This window comes from Acipenser ruthenus, chromosome 55, assembly GCF_902713425.1.
Source record: "Acipenser ruthenus chromosome 55, fAciRut3.2 maternal haplotype, whole genome shotgun sequence".
Lineage (NCBI taxonomy): Eukaryota > Metazoa > Chordata > Actinopteri > Acipenseriformes > Acipenseridae > Acipenser > Acipenser ruthenus.
The window spans coordinates 7,688,870-7,705,214 of NC_081243.1; the positions used below are offsets into that span (position 1 = coordinate 7,688,870).

General features: G+C 47.1%; 33 non-coding genes across 33 annotated transcripts; 16 read left to right on the forward strand and 17 right to left on the reverse strand.

Moving 5' to 3' along the window:
* Nucleotides 1-102: 102 nt before the first annotated feature.
* On the reverse strand, nucleotides 103-174 carry trnap-agg (transfer RNA proline (anticodon AGG)). The gene has a single exon. It is a non-coding gene; the product is annotated as a tRNA-Pro (tRNA).
* Nucleotides 175-1,215: 1,041 nt separating this feature from the next.
* On the forward strand, nucleotides 1,216-1,287 carry trnap-ugg (transfer RNA proline (anticodon UGG)). The gene has a single exon. It is a non-coding gene; the product is annotated as a tRNA-Pro (tRNA).
* Nucleotides 1,288-1,415: 128 nt separating this feature from the next.
* On the forward strand, nucleotides 1,416-1,487 carry trnad-guc (transfer RNA aspartic acid (anticodon GUC)). Its single transcript has one exon. It is a non-coding gene; the product is annotated as a tRNA-Asp (tRNA).
* Nucleotides 1,488-1,562: 75 nt separating this feature from the next.
* On the reverse strand, nucleotides 1,563-1,633 carry trnag-gcc (transfer RNA glycine (anticodon GCC)). The gene has a single exon. It is a non-coding gene; the product is annotated as a tRNA-Gly (tRNA).
* Nucleotides 1,634-2,084: 451 nt separating this feature from the next.
* trnap-agg (transfer RNA proline (anticodon AGG)) lies at nucleotides 2,085-2,156 on the reverse strand. Its single transcript has one exon. It is a non-coding gene; the product is annotated as a tRNA-Pro (tRNA).
* Nucleotides 2,157-3,196: 1,040 nt separating this feature from the next.
* On the forward strand, nucleotides 3,197-3,268 carry trnap-ugg (transfer RNA proline (anticodon UGG)). The gene has a single exon. It is a non-coding gene; the product is annotated as a tRNA-Pro (tRNA).
* A 128-nt stretch (nucleotides 3,269-3,396) lies between these two features.
* On the forward strand, nucleotides 3,397-3,468 carry trnad-guc (transfer RNA aspartic acid (anticodon GUC)). The gene has a single exon. It is a non-coding gene; the product is annotated as a tRNA-Asp (tRNA).
* Nucleotides 3,469-3,543: 75 nt separating this feature from the next.
* Nucleotides 3,544-3,614, reverse strand: trnag-gcc (transfer RNA glycine (anticodon GCC)). Its single transcript has one exon. It is a non-coding gene; the product is annotated as a tRNA-Gly (tRNA).
* A 454-nt stretch (nucleotides 3,615-4,068) lies between these two features.
* On the reverse strand, nucleotides 4,069-4,140 carry trnap-agg (transfer RNA proline (anticodon AGG)). Its single transcript has one exon. It is a non-coding gene; the product is annotated as a tRNA-Pro (tRNA).
* A 1,040-nt stretch (nucleotides 4,141-5,180) lies between these two features.
* On the forward strand, nucleotides 5,181-5,252 carry trnap-ugg (transfer RNA proline (anticodon UGG)). The gene has a single exon. It is a non-coding gene; the product is annotated as a tRNA-Pro (tRNA).
* Nucleotides 5,253-5,380: 128 nt separating this feature from the next.
* trnad-guc (transfer RNA aspartic acid (anticodon GUC)) lies at nucleotides 5,381-5,452 on the forward strand. Its single transcript has one exon. It is a non-coding gene; the product is annotated as a tRNA-Asp (tRNA).
* A 75-nt stretch (nucleotides 5,453-5,527) lies between these two features.
* Nucleotides 5,528-5,598, reverse strand: trnag-gcc (transfer RNA glycine (anticodon GCC)). Its single transcript has one exon. It is a non-coding gene; the product is annotated as a tRNA-Gly (tRNA).
* Nucleotides 5,599-6,050: 452 nt separating this feature from the next.
* On the reverse strand, nucleotides 6,051-6,122 carry trnap-agg (transfer RNA proline (anticodon AGG)). Its single transcript has one exon. It is a non-coding gene; the product is annotated as a tRNA-Pro (tRNA).
* A 1,038-nt stretch (nucleotides 6,123-7,160) lies between these two features.
* Nucleotides 7,161-7,232, forward strand: trnap-ugg (transfer RNA proline (anticodon UGG)). Its single transcript has one exon. It is a non-coding gene; the product is annotated as a tRNA-Pro (tRNA).
* A 128-nt stretch (nucleotides 7,233-7,360) lies between these two features.
* On the forward strand, nucleotides 7,361-7,432 carry trnad-guc (transfer RNA aspartic acid (anticodon GUC)). The gene has a single exon. It is a non-coding gene; the product is annotated as a tRNA-Asp (tRNA).
* A 75-nt stretch (nucleotides 7,433-7,507) lies between these two features.
* trnag-gcc (transfer RNA glycine (anticodon GCC)) lies at nucleotides 7,508-7,578 on the reverse strand. Its single transcript has one exon. It is a non-coding gene; the product is annotated as a tRNA-Gly (tRNA).
* Nucleotides 7,579-8,031: 453 nt separating this feature from the next.
* On the reverse strand, nucleotides 8,032-8,103 carry trnap-agg (transfer RNA proline (anticodon AGG)). Its single transcript has one exon. It is a non-coding gene; the product is annotated as a tRNA-Pro (tRNA).
* Nucleotides 8,104-9,097: 994 nt separating this feature from the next.
* On the forward strand, nucleotides 9,098-9,169 carry trnap-ugg (transfer RNA proline (anticodon UGG)). The gene has a single exon. It is a non-coding gene; the product is annotated as a tRNA-Pro (tRNA).
* Nucleotides 9,170-9,297: 128 nt separating this feature from the next.
* trnad-guc (transfer RNA aspartic acid (anticodon GUC)) lies at nucleotides 9,298-9,369 on the forward strand. Its single transcript has one exon. It is a non-coding gene; the product is annotated as a tRNA-Asp (tRNA).
* Nucleotides 9,370-9,444: 75 nt separating this feature from the next.
* Nucleotides 9,445-9,515, reverse strand: trnag-gcc (transfer RNA glycine (anticodon GCC)). The gene has a single exon. It is a non-coding gene; the product is annotated as a tRNA-Gly (tRNA).
* A 453-nt stretch (nucleotides 9,516-9,968) lies between these two features.
* Nucleotides 9,969-10,040, reverse strand: trnap-agg (transfer RNA proline (anticodon AGG)). Its single transcript has one exon. It is a non-coding gene; the product is annotated as a tRNA-Pro (tRNA).
* Nucleotides 10,041-11,077: 1,037 nt separating this feature from the next.
* trnap-ugg (transfer RNA proline (anticodon UGG)) lies at nucleotides 11,078-11,149 on the forward strand. The gene has a single exon. It is a non-coding gene; the product is annotated as a tRNA-Pro (tRNA).
* A 128-nt stretch (nucleotides 11,150-11,277) lies between these two features.
* On the forward strand, nucleotides 11,278-11,349 carry trnad-guc (transfer RNA aspartic acid (anticodon GUC)). The gene has a single exon. It is a non-coding gene; the product is annotated as a tRNA-Asp (tRNA).
* Nucleotides 11,350-11,424: 75 nt separating this feature from the next.
* trnag-gcc (transfer RNA glycine (anticodon GCC)) lies at nucleotides 11,425-11,495 on the reverse strand. The gene has a single exon. It is a non-coding gene; the product is annotated as a tRNA-Gly (tRNA).
* Nucleotides 11,496-11,948: 453 nt separating this feature from the next.
* On the reverse strand, nucleotides 11,949-12,020 carry trnap-agg (transfer RNA proline (anticodon AGG)). The gene has a single exon. It is a non-coding gene; the product is annotated as a tRNA-Pro (tRNA).
* Nucleotides 12,021-13,057: 1,037 nt separating this feature from the next.
* Nucleotides 13,058-13,129, forward strand: trnap-ugg (transfer RNA proline (anticodon UGG)). The gene has a single exon. It is a non-coding gene; the product is annotated as a tRNA-Pro (tRNA).
* A 128-nt stretch (nucleotides 13,130-13,257) lies between these two features.
* Nucleotides 13,258-13,329, forward strand: trnad-guc (transfer RNA aspartic acid (anticodon GUC)). Its single transcript has one exon. It is a non-coding gene; the product is annotated as a tRNA-Asp (tRNA).
* Nucleotides 13,330-13,404: 75 nt separating this feature from the next.
* On the reverse strand, nucleotides 13,405-13,475 carry trnag-gcc (transfer RNA glycine (anticodon GCC)). Its single transcript has one exon. It is a non-coding gene; the product is annotated as a tRNA-Gly (tRNA).
* Nucleotides 13,476-13,928: 453 nt separating this feature from the next.
* Nucleotides 13,929-14,000, reverse strand: trnap-agg (transfer RNA proline (anticodon AGG)). Its single transcript has one exon. It is a non-coding gene; the product is annotated as a tRNA-Pro (tRNA).
* A 1,030-nt stretch (nucleotides 14,001-15,030) lies between these two features.
* Nucleotides 15,031-15,102, forward strand: trnap-ugg (transfer RNA proline (anticodon UGG)). The gene has a single exon. It is a non-coding gene; the product is annotated as a tRNA-Pro (tRNA).
* A 128-nt stretch (nucleotides 15,103-15,230) lies between these two features.
* On the forward strand, nucleotides 15,231-15,302 carry trnad-guc (transfer RNA aspartic acid (anticodon GUC)). The gene has a single exon. It is a non-coding gene; the product is annotated as a tRNA-Asp (tRNA).
* Nucleotides 15,303-15,377: 75 nt separating this feature from the next.
* trnag-gcc (transfer RNA glycine (anticodon GCC)) lies at nucleotides 15,378-15,448 on the reverse strand. Its single transcript has one exon. It is a non-coding gene; the product is annotated as a tRNA-Gly (tRNA).
* A 453-nt stretch (nucleotides 15,449-15,901) lies between these two features.
* trnap-agg (transfer RNA proline (anticodon AGG)) lies at nucleotides 15,902-15,973 on the reverse strand. The gene has a single exon. It is a non-coding gene; the product is annotated as a tRNA-Pro (tRNA).
* Nucleotides 15,974-16,345: the final 372 nt, after the last annotated feature.

Here is a 16,345-nt window from a genome sequence, read left to right on the forward strand (position 1 = left end):
AATCAGCCCTTGGTCGCTGTGATATTGTTGTTCATGGAATTTGAGCGTGCGTATCGGCAATGCATAGTAATTGGAAAAGTGTAATACAAAAGAATTAAAAACGGGCTCGTCCGGGATTTGAACCCGGGACCTCTCGCACCCTAAGCGAGAATCATACCCCTAGACCAACGAGCCAGCGCCTGCCACTGTTGTGGTCCCCCGAGTTTCCAAAGAAGTGCAGACCTAGCTGTTCTGTTAGATAGGAGACGTTTTTCTATTGGGTGTACCTGTCGAGACCACTGTAATTTTGCCGTGTCTCCGAGCTGTGTGCTGTTGCCTGTTTGGGCCGTCTGACTTCTTTAACTGGCGGCTAGCATTTCTATGTTCATCGAGAAGCGGTCGCTATAAATGAGGAAAGTAGTTTAGGTGGGATTTCGTTTTGATATGTTTGGAATGGATCAGTTAGTCAGCATGTACTTCAAAAAATAAATAGAAAAAAAAGGAGGCTGGGTTTCGTTGTTTTGCAAAGGATGCACTGCAACATCCGCTCACAGGAGCAGTCCCACTACTGGTGCGACACGGGGGTTTTGACCTGCTCCGTTCCCGACCTGGGCCGGTTCACCCCTCCTTAGACGACCTGGCATTCACGAGCTCCCCCAGAAATGCCATGTCGATGCCGTGCTAAGTGCGGACTCCCGATCGGCACAGCCAGTTGCAGCACAGAGCTCCCGTGCTCAAGCGATCCGCCAGCCTCAACCTGCCCCTGTAGCTGGCATTACAGACACACGCCACGGCGCCCGGCGTGAGCGAGAGCGGCTAGAAAGCAATTCAAATCCCCTTGTCTGAAATGAGAGCGAGAGTACTCGTGCAGTTCTCCACTGACGTGGCAGCTTTTAATGCCGATTGCATTAAAAGCATTGCCGGGTCCTGCTGTAGCGGTAAAACACTGTGACCAGATGAATGAATTGAAAAAGTGTTACGTGAAACACATGTGAATCCTAGTTTTCGTGCTGCGAATTTAAAAAAAAAAAAAAAAAAAAAAAAAAAAAAAAAAAAGCAGCACTATAAGAATGCCAAAAAATAAAGAAGGTTGCGTTGGCGAGTATTAAGCCCCCCCTCCTCTGAGGTGCCAGCAGCATTCCGCACCGGCAGACGGAACGGGACTCTGGTCATGCTGCACTTATTTTGCTGCCAGAGACTGAATCACGCGTCGGCCGCCAGATAAAACCGAAAGCTGGCTCGTTGGTCTAGGGGTATGATTCTCGCTTTGGGTGCGAGAGGTCCCGGGTTCAAATCCCGGACGAGCCCGTTTTTTTTTTTTTAATTGTTTTGTACTATACTGTTTTCGATCCGTAAACCATTAAGCTCAGCAGGCAGTTTTGACTTAGACGCTTTGCAACTAAATGCGTTGCCATAGTGGCAGGGAGCGTGTGCCTTCCTCGTTAGTATAGTGGTCAGTATCCCCGCCTGTCACGCGGGAGACCGGGGTTCAATTCCCCGACGGGGAGATTTTTTTTTTTTTTTTACTGATTGAAGGCAGGTGCGTGTGGCTGTAATTGTATACATAAAGTAAAAAAGAAGGTTGCATTGGCCGGGAATCGAACCCGGGCCTCCCGCGTGGCAGGCGAGAATTCTACCACTGAACCACCAATGCTTGCTTGACGTTTGCTTGAGGTTTGCTTGAGGTAGGTAATGTATTAGCAGCATCTAGTGCAGTGTGAAAAGATGAATTAACCCGTTCTAGTGCTAGATTGTACATGTACACAAACAATTGTACCTACAAAATGCCCATCTGTTACACTAGTTTTGTGGTTGTTTTAAACTACATACCAAAAAAAAAAAAAAAACAAGCACATGCGTTACCAAAATAAACAGTGCTGTATAAACTACAGAAACTCGATGCTGAATGGTTTTATAGTCTGTTACGTCAGAATTGTGTTTAATGCATAAGCAGTTGCTTTGCAGACTCAACAAAGACTGCAGTCCTCGTTTAACCATTGTGCAATCAGCCCTTGGTCGCTGTGATATTGTTGTTCATGGAATTTGAGCGTGCGTATCGGCAATGCATAGTAATTGGAAAAGTGTAATACAAAAGAATTAAAAACGGGCTCGTCCGGGATTTGAACCCGGGACCTCTCGCACCCTAAGCGAGAATCATACCCCTAGACCAACGAGCCAGCGCCTGCCACTGTTGTGGTCCCCCGAGTTTCCAAAGAAGTGCAGACCTAGCTGTTCTGTTAGATGGGAGACGTTTTTCTATTGGGTGTACCTGTCGAGACCACTGTAATTTTGCCGTGTCTCCGAGCTGTGTGCTGTTGCCTGTTTGGGCCGTCTGACTTCTTTAACTGGCGGCTAGCATTTCTATGTTCATCGAGAAGCGGTCGCTATAAATGAGGAAAGTAGTTTAGGTGGGATTTCGTTTTGATATGTTTGGAATGGATCAGTTAGTCAGCATGTACTTCAAAAAATAAATAGAAAAAAAAGGAGGCTGGGTTTCGTTGTTTTGCAAAGGATGCACTGCAACATCCGCTCACAGGAGCAGTCCCACTACTGGTGCGACACGGGGGTTTTGACCTGCTCCGTTCCCGACCTGGGCCGGTTCACCCCTCCTTAGACGACCTGGCATTCACGAGCTCCCCCAGAAATGCCATGTCGATGCCGTGCTAAGTGCGGACTCCCGATCGGCACAGCCAGTTGCAGCACAGAGCTCCCGTGCTCAAGCGATCCGCCAGCCTCAACCTGCCCCTGTAGCTGGCATTACAGACACACGCCACGGCGCCCGGCGTGAGCGAGAGCGGCTAGAAGGCAATTCAAATCCCCTTGTCTGAAATGAGAGCGAGAGTACTCGTGCAGTTCTCCACTGACGTGGCAGCTTTTAATGCCGATTGCATTAAAAGCATTGCCGGGTCCTGCTGTAGCGGTAAAACACTGTGACCAGATGAATGAATTGAAAAAGTGTTACGTGAAACACATGTGAATCCTAGTTTTCGTGCTGCGAATTTAAAAAAAAAAAAAAAAAAAAAAAAAAAAAAAAAAAGCAGCACTATAAGAATGCCAAAAAATAAAGAAGGTTGCGTTGGCGAGTATTAAGCCCCCCCTCCTCTGAGGTGCCAGCAGCATTCCGCACCGGCAGACGGAACGGGACTCTGGTCATGCTGCACTTATTTTGCTGCCAGAGACTGAATCACGCGTCGGCCGCCGGATAAAACCGAAAGCTGGTTCGTTGGTCTAGGGGTATGATTCTCGCTTTGGGTGCGAGAGGTCCCGGGTTCAAATCCCGGACGAGCCCGTTTTTTTTTTTTTAATTGTTTTGTACTATACTGTTTTCGATCCGTAAACCATTAAGCTCAGCAGGCAGTTTTGACTTAGACGCTTTGCAACTAAATGCGTTGCCATAGTGGCAGGGAGCGTGTGCCTTCCTCGTTAGTATAGTGGTCAGTATCCCCGCCTGTCACGCGGGAGACCGGGGTTCAATTCCTCGACGGGGAGATTTTTTTTTTTTTTTTACTGATTGAAGGCAGGTGCGTGTGGCTGTAATTGTATACATAAAGTAAAAAAGAAGGTTGCATTGGCCGGGAATCGAACCCGGGCCTCCCGCGCGGCAGGCGAGAATTCTACCACTGAACCACCAATGCTTGCTTGACGTTTGCTTGAGGTTTGCTTGAGGTAGGTAATGTATTAGCAGCATCTAGTGCAGTGTGAAAAGATGAATTAACCCGTTCTAGTGCTAGATTGTACATGTACACAAACAATTGTACCTACAAAATGCCCATCTGTTACACTAGTTTTGTGGTTGTTTTAAACTACATACCAAAAAAAACAAAAAAAAAACAAGCACATGCGTTACCAAAATAAACAGTGCTGTATAAACTACAGAAACTCGATGCTGAATGGTTTTATAGTCTGTTACGTCAGAATTGTGTTTAATGCATAAGCAGTTGCTTTGCAGACTCAACAAAGACTGCAGTCCTCGTTTAACCATTGTGCAATCAGCCCTTGGTCGCTGTGATATTGTTGTTCATGGAATTTGAGCGTGCGTATCGGCAATGCATAGTAATTGGAAAAGTGTAATACAAAAGAATTAAAAACGGGCTCGTCCGGGATTTGAACCCGGGACCTCTCGCACCCTAAGCGAGAATCATACCCCTAGACCAACGAGCCAGCGCCTGCCACTGTTGTGGTCCCCCGAGTTTCCAAAGAAGTGCAGACCTAGCTGTTCTGTTAGATGGGAGACGTTTTTCTATTGGGTGTACCTGTCGAGACCACTGTAATTTTGCCGTGTCTCCGAGCTGTGTGCTGTTGCCTGTTTGGGCCGTCTGACTTCTTTAACTGGCGGCTAGCATTTCTATGTTCATCGAGAAGCGGTCGCTATAAATGAGGAAAGTAGTTTAGGTGGGATTTCGTTTTGATATGTTTGGAATGGATCAGTTAGTCAGCATGTACTTCAAAAAATAAATAGAAAAAAAAGGAGGCTGGGTTTCGTTGTTTTGCAAAGGATGCACTGCAACATCCGCTCACAGGAGCAGTCCCACTACTGGTGCGACACGGGGGTTTTGACCTGCTCCGTTCCCGACCTGGGCCGGTTCACCCCTCCTTAGACGACCTGGCATTCACGAGCTCCCCCAGAAATGCCATGTCGATGCCGTGCTAAGTGCGGACTCCCGATCGGCACAGCCAGTTGCAGCACAGAGCTCCCGTGCTCAAGCGATCCGCCAGCCTCAACCTGCCCCTGTAGCTGGCATTACAGACACACGCCACGGCGCCCGGCGTGAGCGAGAGCGGCTAGAAAGCAATTCAAATCCCCTTGTCTGAAATGAGAGCGAGAGTACTCGTGCAGTTCTCCACTGACGTGGCAGCTTTTAATGCCGATTGCATTAAAAGCATTGCCGGGTCCTGCTGTAGCGGTAAAACACTGTGACCAGATGAATGAATTGAAAAAGTGTTACGTGAAACACATGTGAATCCTAGTTTTCGTGCTGCGAATTTAAAAAAAAAAAAAAAAAAAAAAAAAAAAAAAAAAAGCAGCACTATAAGAATGCCAAAAAATAAAGAAGGTTGCGTTGGCGAGTATTAAGCCCCCCCTCCTCTGAGGTGCCAGCAGCATTCCGCACCGGCAGACGGAACGGGACTCTGGTCATGCTGCACTTATTTTGCTGCCAGAGACTGAATCACGCGTCGGCCGCCGGATAAAACCGAAAGCTGGCTCGTTGGTCTAGGGGTATGATTCTCGCTTTGGGTGCGAGAGGTCCCGGGTTCAAATCCCGGACGAGCCCGTTTTTTTTTTTTTAATTGTTTTGTACTATACTGTTTTCGATCCGTAAACCATTAAGCTCAGCAGGCAGTTTTGACTTAGACGCTTTGCAACTAAATGCGTTGCCATAGTGGCAGGGAGCGTGTGCCTTCCTCGTTAGTATAGTGGTCAGTATCCCCGCCTGTCACGCGGGAGACCGGGGTTCAATTCCCCGACGGGGAGATTTTTTTTTTTTTTTTACTGATTGAAGGCAGGTGCGTGTGGCTGTAATTGTATACATAAAGTAAAAAAGAAGGTTGCATTGGCCGGGAATCGAACCCGGGCCTCCCGCGTGGCAGGCGAGAATTCTACCACTGAACCACCAATGCTTGCTTGACGTTTGCTTGAGGTTTGCTTGAGGTAGGTAATGTATTAGCAGCATCTAGTGCAGTGTGAAAAGATGAATTAACCCGTTCTAGTGCTAGATTGTACATGTACACAAACAATTGTACCTACAAAATGCCCATCTGTTACACTAGTTTTGTGGTTGTTTTAAACTACATACCAAAAAAAAAAAAAAAAACAAGCACATGCGTTACCAAAATAAACAGTGCTGTATAAACTACAGAAACTCGATGCTGAATGGTTTTATAGTCTGTTACGTCAGAATTGTGTTTAATGCATAAGCAGTTGCTTTGCAGACTCAACAAAGACTGCAGTCCTCGTTTAACCATTGTGCAATCAGCCCTTGGTCGCTGTGATATTGTTGTTCATGGAATTTGAGCGTGCGTATCGGCAATGCATAGTAATTGGAAAAGTGTAATACAAAAGAATTAAAAACGGGCTCGTCCGGGATTTGAACCCGGGACCTCTCGCACCCTAAGCGAGAATCATACCCCTAGACCAACGAGCCAGCGCCTGCCACTGTTGTGGTCCCCCGAGTTTCCAAAGAAGTGCAGACCTAGCTGTTCTGTTAGATGGGAGACGTTTTTCTATTGGGTGTACCTGTCGAGACCACTGTAATTTTGCCGTGTCTCCGAGCTGTGTGCTGTTGCCTGTTTGGGCCGTCTGACTTCTTTAACTGGCGGCTAGCATTTCTATGTTCATCGAGAAGCGGTCGCTATAAATGAGGAAAGTAGTTTAGGTGGGATTTCGTTTTGATATGTTTGGAATGGATCAGTTAGTCAGCATGTACTTCAAAAAATAAATAGAAAAAAAAGGAGGCTGGGTTTCGTTGTTTTGCAAAGGATGCACTGCAACATCCGCTCACAGGAGCAGTCCCACTACTGGTGCGACACGGGGGTTTTGACCTGCTCCGTTCCCGACCTGGGCCGGTTCACCCCTCCTTAGACGACCTGGCATTCACGAGCTCCCCCAGAAATGCCATGTCGATGCCGTGCTAAGTGCGGACTCCCGATCGGCACAGCCAGTTGCAGCACAGAGCTCCCGTGCTCAAGCGATCCGCCAGCCTCAACCTGCCCCTGTAGCTGGCATTACAGACACACGCCACGGCGCCCGGCGTGAGCGAGAGCGGCTAGAAGGCAATTCAAATCCCCTTGTCTGAAATGAGAGCGAGAGTACTCGTGCAGTTCTCCACTGACGTGGCAGCTTTTAATGCCGATTGCATTAAAAGCATTGCCGGGTCCTGCTGTAGCGGTAAAACACTGTGACCAGATGAATGAATTGAAAAAGTGTTACGTGAAACACATGTGAATCCTAGTTTTCGTGCTGCGAATTTTAAAAAAAAAAAAAAAAAAAAAAAAAAAAAAAAGCAGCACTATAAGAATGCCAAAAAATAAAGAAGGTTGCGTTGGCGAGTATTAAGCCCCCCCTCCTCTGAGGTGCCAGCAGCATTCCGCACCGGCAGACGGAACGGGACTCTGGTCATGCTGCACTTATTTTGCTGCCAGAGACTGAATCACGCGTCGGCCGCCGGATAAAACCGAAAGCTGGTTCGTTGGTCTAGGGGTATGATTCTCGCTTTGGGTGCGAGAGGTCCCGGGTTCAAATCCCGGACGAGCCCGTTTTTTTTTTTTTAATTGTTTTGTACTATACTGTTTTCGATCCGTAAACCATTAAGCTCAGCAGGCAGTTTTGACTTAGACGCTTTGCAACTAAATGCGTTGCCATAGTGGCAGGGAGCGTGTGCCTTCCTCGTTAGTATAGTGGTCAGTATCCCCGCCTGTCACGCGGGAGACCGGGGTTCAATTCCCCGACGGGGAGATTTTTTTTTTTTTTTTACTGATTGAAGGCAGGTGCGTGTGGCTGTAATTGTATACATAAAGTAAAAAAGAAGGTTGCATTGGCCGGGAATCGAACCCGGGCCTCCCGCGTGGCAGGCGAGAATTCTACCACTGAACCACCAATGCTTGCTTGACGTTTGCTTGAGGTTTGCTTGAGGTAGGTAATGTATTAGCAGCATCTAGTGCAGTGTGAAAAGATGAATTAACCCGTTCTAGTGCTAGATTGTACATGTACACAAACAATTGTACCTACAAAATGCCCATCTGTTACACTAGTTTTGTGGTTGTTTTAAACTACATACCAAAAAAAAAAAAAAAAAACAAGCACATGCGTTACCAAAATAAACAGTGCTGTATAAACTACAGAAACTCGATGCTGAATGGTTTTATAGTCTGTTACGTCAGAATTGTGTTTAATGCATAAGCAGTTGCTTTGCAGACTCAACAAAGACTGCAGTCCTCGTTTAACCATTGTGCAATCAGCCCTTGGTCGCTGTGATATTGTTGTTCATGGAATTTGAGCGTGCGTATCGGCAATGCATAGTAATTGGAAAAGTGTAATACAAAAGAATTAAAAACGGGCTCGTCCGGGATTTGAACCCGGGACCTCTCGCACCCTAAGCGAGAATCATACCCCTAGATCAACGAGCCAGCGCCTGCCACTGTTGTGGTCCCCCGAGTTTCCAAAGAAGTGCAGACCTACCTGTTCTGTTAGATGGGAGACGTTTTTCTATTGGGTGTACCTGTCGAGACCACTGTAATTTTGCCGTGTCTCCGAGCTGTGTGCTGTTGCCTGTTTGGGCCGTCTGACTTCTTTAACTGGCGGCTAGCATTTCTATGTTCATCGAGAAGCGGTCGCTATAAATGAGGAAAGTAGTTTAGGTGGGATTTCGTTTTGATATGTTTGGAATGGATCAGTTAGTCAGCATGTACTTCAAATAATAAATAGAAAAAAAGGAGGCTGGGTTTCGTTGTTTACTGGTGCGACACGGGGGTTTTGACCTGCTCCGTTCCCGACCTGGGCCGGTTCACCCCTCCTTAGACGACCTGGCATTCACGAGCTCCCCCAGAAATGCCATGTCGATGCCGTGCTAAGTGCGGACTCCCGATCGGCACAGCCAGTTGCAGCACAGAGCTCCCGTGCTCAAGCGATCCGCCAGCCTCAACCTGCCCCTGTAGCTGGCATTACAGACACACGCCACGGCGCCCGGCGTGAGCATGAGCGGCTAGAAGGCAATTCAAATCCCCTTGTCTGAAATGAGAGCGAGAGTACTCGTGCAGTTCTCCACTGACGTGGCAGCTTTTAATGCCGATTGCATTAAAAGCATTGCCGGGTCCTGCTGTAGCGGTAAAACACTGTGACCAGATGAATGAATTGAAAAAGTGTTACGTGAAACACATGTGAATCCTAGTTTTCGTGCTGCGAATTAAAAAAAAAAAAAAAAAAAAAAAAAAAAAAAAAAAAGCAGCACTATAAGAATGCCAAAAAATAAAGAAGGTTGCGTTGGCGAGTATTAAGCCCCCCCTCCTCTGAGGTGCCAGCAGCATTCTGCACCGGCAGACGGAACGGGACTCTGGTCATGCTGCACTTATTTTGCTGCCAGAGACTGAATCACGCGTCGGCCGCCGGATAAAACCGAAAGCTGGCTCGTTGGTCTAGGGGTATGATTCTCGCTTTGGGTGCGAGAGGTCCCGGGTTCAAATCCCGGACGAGCCCGTTTTTTTTTTTTTAATTGTTTTGTACTATACTGTTTTCGATCCGTAAACCATTAAGCTCAGCAGGCAGTTTTGACTTAGACGCTTTGCAACTAAATGCGTTGCCATAGTGGCAGGGAGCGTGTGCCTTCCTCGTTAGTATAGTGGTCAGTATCCCCGCCTGTCACGCGGGAGACCGGGGTTCATTTCCCCGACGGGGAGATTTTTTTTTTTTTTTTACTGATTGAAGGCAGGTGCGTGTGGCTGTAATTGTATACATAAAGTAAAAAAGAAGGTTGCATTGGCCGGGAATCGAACCCGGGCCTCCCGCGTGGCAGGCGAGAATTCTACCACTGAACCACCAATGCTTGCGTGACGTTTGCTTGAGGTTTGCTTGAGGTAGGTAATGTATTAGCAGCATCTAGTGCAGTGTGAAAAGATGAATTAACCCGTTCTAGTGCTAGATTGTACATGTACACAAACAATTGTACCTACAAAATGCCCATCTGTTACACTAGTTTTGTGGTTGTTTTAAACTACATACCAAAAAAAAAAAAAAAAAACAAGCACATGCGTTACCAAAATAAACAGTGCTGTATAAACTACAGAAACTCGATGCTGAATGGTTTTATAGTCTGTTACGTCAGAATTGTGTTTAATGCATAAGCAGTTGCTTTGCAGACTCAACAAAGACTGCAGTCCTCGTTTAACCATTGTGCAATCAGCCCTTGGTCGCTGTGATATTGTTGTTCATGGAATTTGAGCGTGCGTATCGGCAATGCATAGTAATTGGAAAAGTGTAATACAAAAGAATTAAAAACGGGCTCGTCCGGGATTTGAACCCGGGACCTCTCGCACCCTAAGCGAGAATCATACCCCTAGACCAACGAGCCAGCGCCTGCCACTGTTGTGGTCCCCCGAGTTTCCAAAGAAGTGCAGACCTAGCTGTTCTGTTAGATGGGAGACGTTTTTCTATTGGGTGTACCTGTCGAGACCACTGTAATTTTGCCGTGTCTCCGAGCTGTGTGCTGTTGCCTGTTTGGGCCGTCTGACTTCTTTAACTGGCGGCTAGCATTTCTATGTTCATCGAGAAGCGGTCGCTATAAATGAGGAAAGTAGTTTAGGTGGGATTTCGTTTTGATATGTTTGGAATGGATCAGTTAGTCAGCATGTACTTCAAAAAATAAATAGAAAAAAAAGGAGGCTGGGTTTCGTTGTTTTGCAAAGGATGCACTGCAACATCCGCTCACAGGAGCAGTCCCACTACTGGTGCGACACGGGGGTTTTGACCTGCTCCGTTCCCGACCTGGGCCGGTTCACCCCTCCTTAGACGACCTGGCATTCACGAGCTCCCCCAGAAATGCCATGTCGATGCCGTGCTAAGTGCGGACTCCCGATCGGCACAGCCAGTTGCAGCACAGAGCTCCCGTGCTCAAGCGATCCGCCAGCCTCAACCTGCCCCTGTAGCTGGCATTACAGACACACGCCACGGCGCCCGGCGTGAGCGAGAGCGGCTAGAAGGCAATTCAAATCCCCTTGTCTGAAATGAGAGCGAGAGTACTCGTGCAGTTCTCCACTGACGTGGCAGCTTTTAATGCCGATTGCATTAAAAGCATTGCCGGGTCCTGCTGTAGCGGTAAAACACTGTGACCAGATGAATGAATTGAAAAAGTGTTACGTGAAACACATGTGAATCCTAGTTTTCGTGCTGCGAATTTAAAAAAAAAAAAAAAAAAAAAAAAAAAAAAAAGCAGCACTATAAGAATGCCAAAAAATAAAGAAGGTTGCGTTGGCGAGTATTAAGCCCCCCCTCCTCTGAGGTGCCAGCAGCATTCCGCACCGGCAGACGGAACGGGACTCTGGTCATGCTGCACTTATTTTGCTGCCAGAGACTGAATCACGCGTCGGCCGCCGGATAAAACCGAAAGCTGGCTCGTTGGTCTAGGGGTATGATTCTCGCTTTGGGTGCGAGAGGTCCCGGGTTCAAATCCCGGACGAGCCCGTTTTTTTTTTTTTAATTGTTTTGTACTATACTGTTTTCGATCCGTAAACCATTAAGCTCAGCAGGCAGTTTTGACTTAGACGCTTTGCAACTAAATGCGTTGCCATAGTGGCAGGGAGCGTGTGCCTTCCTCGTTAGTATAGTGGTCAGTATCCCCGCCTGTCACGCGGGAGACCGGGGTTCATTTCCCCGACGGGGAGATTTTTTTTTTTTTTTTACTGATTGAAGGCAGGTGCGTGTGGCTGTAATTGTATACATAAAGTAAAAAAGAAGGTTGCATTGGCCGGGAATCGAACCCGGGCCTCCCGCGTGGCAGGCGAGAATTCTACCACTGAACCACCAATGCTTGCTTGACGTTTGCTTGAGGTTTGCTTGAGGTAGGTAATGTATTAGCAGCATCTAGTGCAGTGTGAAAAGATGAATTAACCCGTTCTAGTGCTAGATTGTACATGTACACAAACAATTGTACCTACAAAATGCCCATCTGTTACACTAGTTTTGTGGTTGTTTTAAACTACATACCAAAAAAAAAAAAAAAAAACAAGCACATGCGTTACCAAAATAAACAGTGCTGTATAAACTACAGAAACTCGATGCTGAATGGTTTTATAGTCTGTTACGTCAGAATTGTGTTTAATGCATAAGCAGTTGCTTTGCAGACTCAACAAAGACTGCAGTCCTCGTTTAACCATTGTGCAATCAGCCCTTGGTCGCTGTGATATTGTTGTTCATGGAATTTGAGCGTGCGTATCGGCAATGCATAGTAATTGGAAAAGTGTAATACAAAAGAATTAAAAACGGGCTCGTCCGGGATTTGAACCCGGGACCTCTCGCACCCTAAGCGAGAATCATACCCCTAGACCAACGAGCCAGCGCCTGCCACTGTTGTGGTCCCCCGAGTTTCCAAAGAAGTGCAGACCTAGCTGTTCTGTTAGATGGGAGACGTTTTTCTATTGGGTGTACCTGTCGAGACCACTGTAATTTTGCCGTATCTCCGAGCTGTGTGCTGTTGCCTGTTTGGGCCGTCTGACTTCTTTAACTGGCGGCTAGCATTTCTATGTTCATCGAGAAGCGGTCGCTATAAATGAGGAAAGTAGTTTAGGTGGGATTTCGTTTTGATATGTTTGGAATGGATCAGTTAGTCAGCATGTACTTCAAAAAATAAATAGAAAAAAAAGGAGGCTGGGTTTCGTTGTTTTGCAAAGGATGCACTGCAACATCCGCTCACAGGAGCAGTCCCACTACTGGTGCGACACGGGGGTTTTGACCTGCTCCGTTCCCGACCTGGGCCGGTTCACCCCTCCTTAGACGACCTGGCATTCACGAGCTCCCCCAGAAATGCCATGTCGATGCCGTGCTAAGTGCGGACTCCCGATCGGCACAGCCAGTTGCAGCACAGAGCTCCCGTGCTCAAGCGATCCGCCAGCCTCAACCTGCCCCTGTAGCTGGCATTACAGACACACGCCACGGCGCCCGGCGTGAGCGAGAGCGGCTAGAAGGCAATTCAAATCCCCTTGTCTGAAATGAGAGCGAGAGTACTCGTGCAGTTCTCCACTGACGTGGCAGCTTTTAATGCCGATTGCATTAAAAGCATTGCCGGGTCCTGCTGTAGCGGTAAAACACTGTGACCAGATGAATGAATTGAAAAAGTGTTACGTGAAACACATGTGAATCCTAGTTTTCGTGCTGCGAATTTAAAAAAAAAAAAAAAAAAAAAAAAAAAAAAAAGCAGCACTATAAGAATGCCAAAAAATAAAGAAGGTTGCGTTGGCGAGTATTAAGCCCCCCCTCCTCTGAGGTGCCAGCAGCATTCCGCACCGGCAGACGGAACGGGACTCTGGTCATGCTGCACTTATTTTGCTGCCAGAGACTGAATCACGCGTCGGCCGCCGGATAAAACCGAAAGCTGGCTCGTTGGTCTAGGGGTATGATTCTCGCTTTGGGTGCGAGAGGTCCCGGGTTCAAATCCCGGACGAGCCCGTTTTTTTTTTTTTAATTGTTTTGTACTATACTGTTTTCGATCCGTAAACCATTAAGCTCAGCAGGCAGTTTTGACTTAGACGCTTTGCAACTAAATGCGTTGCCATAGTGGCAGGGAGCGTGTGCCTTCCTCGTTAGTATAGTGGTCAGTATCCCCGCCTGTCACGCGGGAGACCGGGGTTCATTTCCCCGACGGGGAGATTTTTTTTTTTTTTTTACTGATTGAAGGCAGGTGCGTGTGGCTGTAATTGTATACATAAAGTAAAAAAGAAGGTTGCATTGGCCGGGAATCGAACCCGGGCCTCCCGCGTGGCAGGCGAGAATTCTACCACTGAACCACCAATGCTTGCTTGACGTTTGCTTGAGGTTTGCTTGAGGTAGGTAATGTATTAGCAGCATCTAGTGCAGTGTGAAAAGATGAATTAACCCGTTCTAGTGCTAGATTGTACATGTACACAAACAATTGTACCTACAAAATGCCCATCTGTTACACTAGTTTTGTGGTTGTTTTAAACTACATACCAAAAAAAAAAAAAAAAAACAAGCACATGCGTTACCAAAATAAACAGTGCTGTATAAACTACAGAAACTCGATGCTGAATGGTTTTATAGTCTGTTACGTCAGAATTGTGTTTAATGCATAAGCAGTTGCTTTGCAGACTCAACAAAGACTGCAGTCCTCGTTTAACCATTGTGCAATCAGCCCTTGGTCGCTGTGATATTGTTGTTCATGGAATTTGAGCGTGCGTATCGGCAATGCATAGTAATTGGAAAAGTGTAATACAAAAGAATTAAAAACGGGCTCGTCCGGGATTTGAACCCGGGACCTCTCGCACCCTAAGCGAGAATCATACCCCTAGACCAACGAGCCAGCGCCTGCCACTGTTGTGGTCCCCCGAGTTTCCAAAGAAGTGCAGACCTAGCTGTTCTGTTAGATGGGAGACGTTTTTCTATTGGGTGTACCTGTCGAGACCACTGTAATTTTGCCGTATCTCCGAGCTGTGTGCTGTTGCCTGTTTGGGCCGTCTGACTTCTTTAACTGGCGGCTAGCATTTCTATGTTCATCGAGAAGCGGTCGCTATAAATGAGGAAAGTAGTTTAGGTGGGATTTCGTTTTGATATGTTTGGAATGGATCAGTTAGTCAGCATGTACTTCAAAAAATAAATAGAAAAAAAAGGAGGCTGGGTTTCGTTGTTTTGCAAAGGATGCACTGCAACATCCGCTCACAGGAGCAGTCCCACTACTGGTGCGACACGGGGGTTTTGACCTGCTCCGTTCCCAACCTGGGCCGGTTCACCCCTCCTTAGACGACCTGGCATTCACGAGCTCCCCCAGAAATGCCATGTCGATGCCGTGCTAAGTGCGGACTCCCGATCGGCACAGCCAGTTGCAGCACAGAGCTCCCGTGCTCAAGCGATCCGCCAGCCTCAACCTGCCCCTGTAGCTGGCATTACAGACACACGCCACGGCGCCCGGCGTGAGCGAGAGCGGCTAGAAGGCAATTCAAATCCCCTTGTCTGAAATGAGAGCGAGAGTACTCGTGCAGTTCTCCACTGACGTGGCAGCTTTTAATGCCGATTGCATTAAAAGCATTGCCGGGTCCTGCTGTAGCGGTAAAACACTGTGACCAGATGAATGAATTGAAAAAGTGTTACGTGAAACACATGTGAATCCTAGTTTTCGTGCTGCGAATTTAAAAAAAAAAAAAAAAAAAAAAAAGCAGCACTATAAGAATGCCAAAAAATAAAGAAGGTTGCGTTGGCGAGTATTAAGCCCCCCCCTCCTCTGAGGTGCCAGCAGCATTCCGCACCGGCAGACGGAACGGGACTCTGGTCATGCTGCACTTATTTTGCTGCCAGAGACTGAATCACGCGTCGGCCGCCGGATAAAACCGAAAGCTGGCTCGTTGGTCTAGGGGTATGATTCTCGCTTTGGGTGCGAGAGGTCCCGGGTTCAAATCCCGGACGAGCCCGTTTTTTTTTTTTTAATTGTTTTGTACTATACTGTTTTCGATCCGTAAACCATTAAGCTCAGCAGGCAGTTTTGACTTAGACGCTTTGCAACTAAATGCGTTGCCATAGTGGCAGGGAGCGTGTGCCTTCCTCGTTAGTATAGTGGTCAGTATCCCCGCCTGTCACGCGGGAGACCGGGGTTCAATTCCCCGACGGGGAGATTTTTTTTTTTTTTTTACTGATTGAAGGCAGGTGCGTGTGGCTGTAATTGTATACATAAAGTAAAAAAGAAGGTTGCATTGGCCGGGAATCGAACCCGGGCCTCCCGCGTGGCAGGCGAGAATTCTACCACTGAACCACCAATGCTTGCTTGACGTTTGCTTGAGGTTTGCTTGAGGTAGGTAATGTATTAGCAGCATCTAGTGCAGTGTGAAAAGATGAATTAACCCGTTCTAGTGCTAGATTGTACATGTACACAAACAATTGTACCTACAAAATGCCCATCTGTTACACTAGTTTTGTGGTTGTTTTAAACTACATACCAAAAAAAAAAAAAAAAAACAAGCACATGCGTTACCAAAATAAACAGTGCTGTATAAACTACAGAAACTCGATGCTGAATGGTTTTATAGTCTGTTACGTCAGAATTGTGTTTAATGCATAAGCAGTTGCTTTGCAGACTCAACAAAGACTGCAGTCCTCGTTTAACCATTGTGCAATCAGCCCTTGGTCGCTGTGATATTGTTGTTCATGGAATTTGAGCGTGCGTATCGGCAATGCATAGTAATTGGAAAAGTGTAATACAAAAGAATTAAAAACGGGCTCGTCCGGGATTTGAACCCGGGACCTCTCGCACCCTAAGCGAGAATCATACCCCTAGACCAACGAGCCAGCGCCTGCCACTGTTGTGGTCCCCCGAGTTTCCAAAGAAGTGCAGACCTAGCTGTTCTGTTAGATGGGAGACGTTTTTCTATTGGGTGTACCTGTCGAGACCACTGTAATTTTGCCGTATCTCCGAGCTGTGTGCTGTTGCCTGTTTGGGCCGTCTGACTTCTTTAACTGGCGGCTAGCATTTCTATGTTCATCGAGAAGCGGTCGCTATAAATGAGGAAAGTAGTTTAGGTGGGATTTCGTTTTGATATGTTTGGAATGGATCAGTTAGTCAGCATGTACTTCAAAAAATAAATAGAAAAAAAAGGAGGCTGGGTTTCGTTGTTTTGCAAAGGATGCACTGCAACATCCGCTCACAGGAGCAGTCCCACT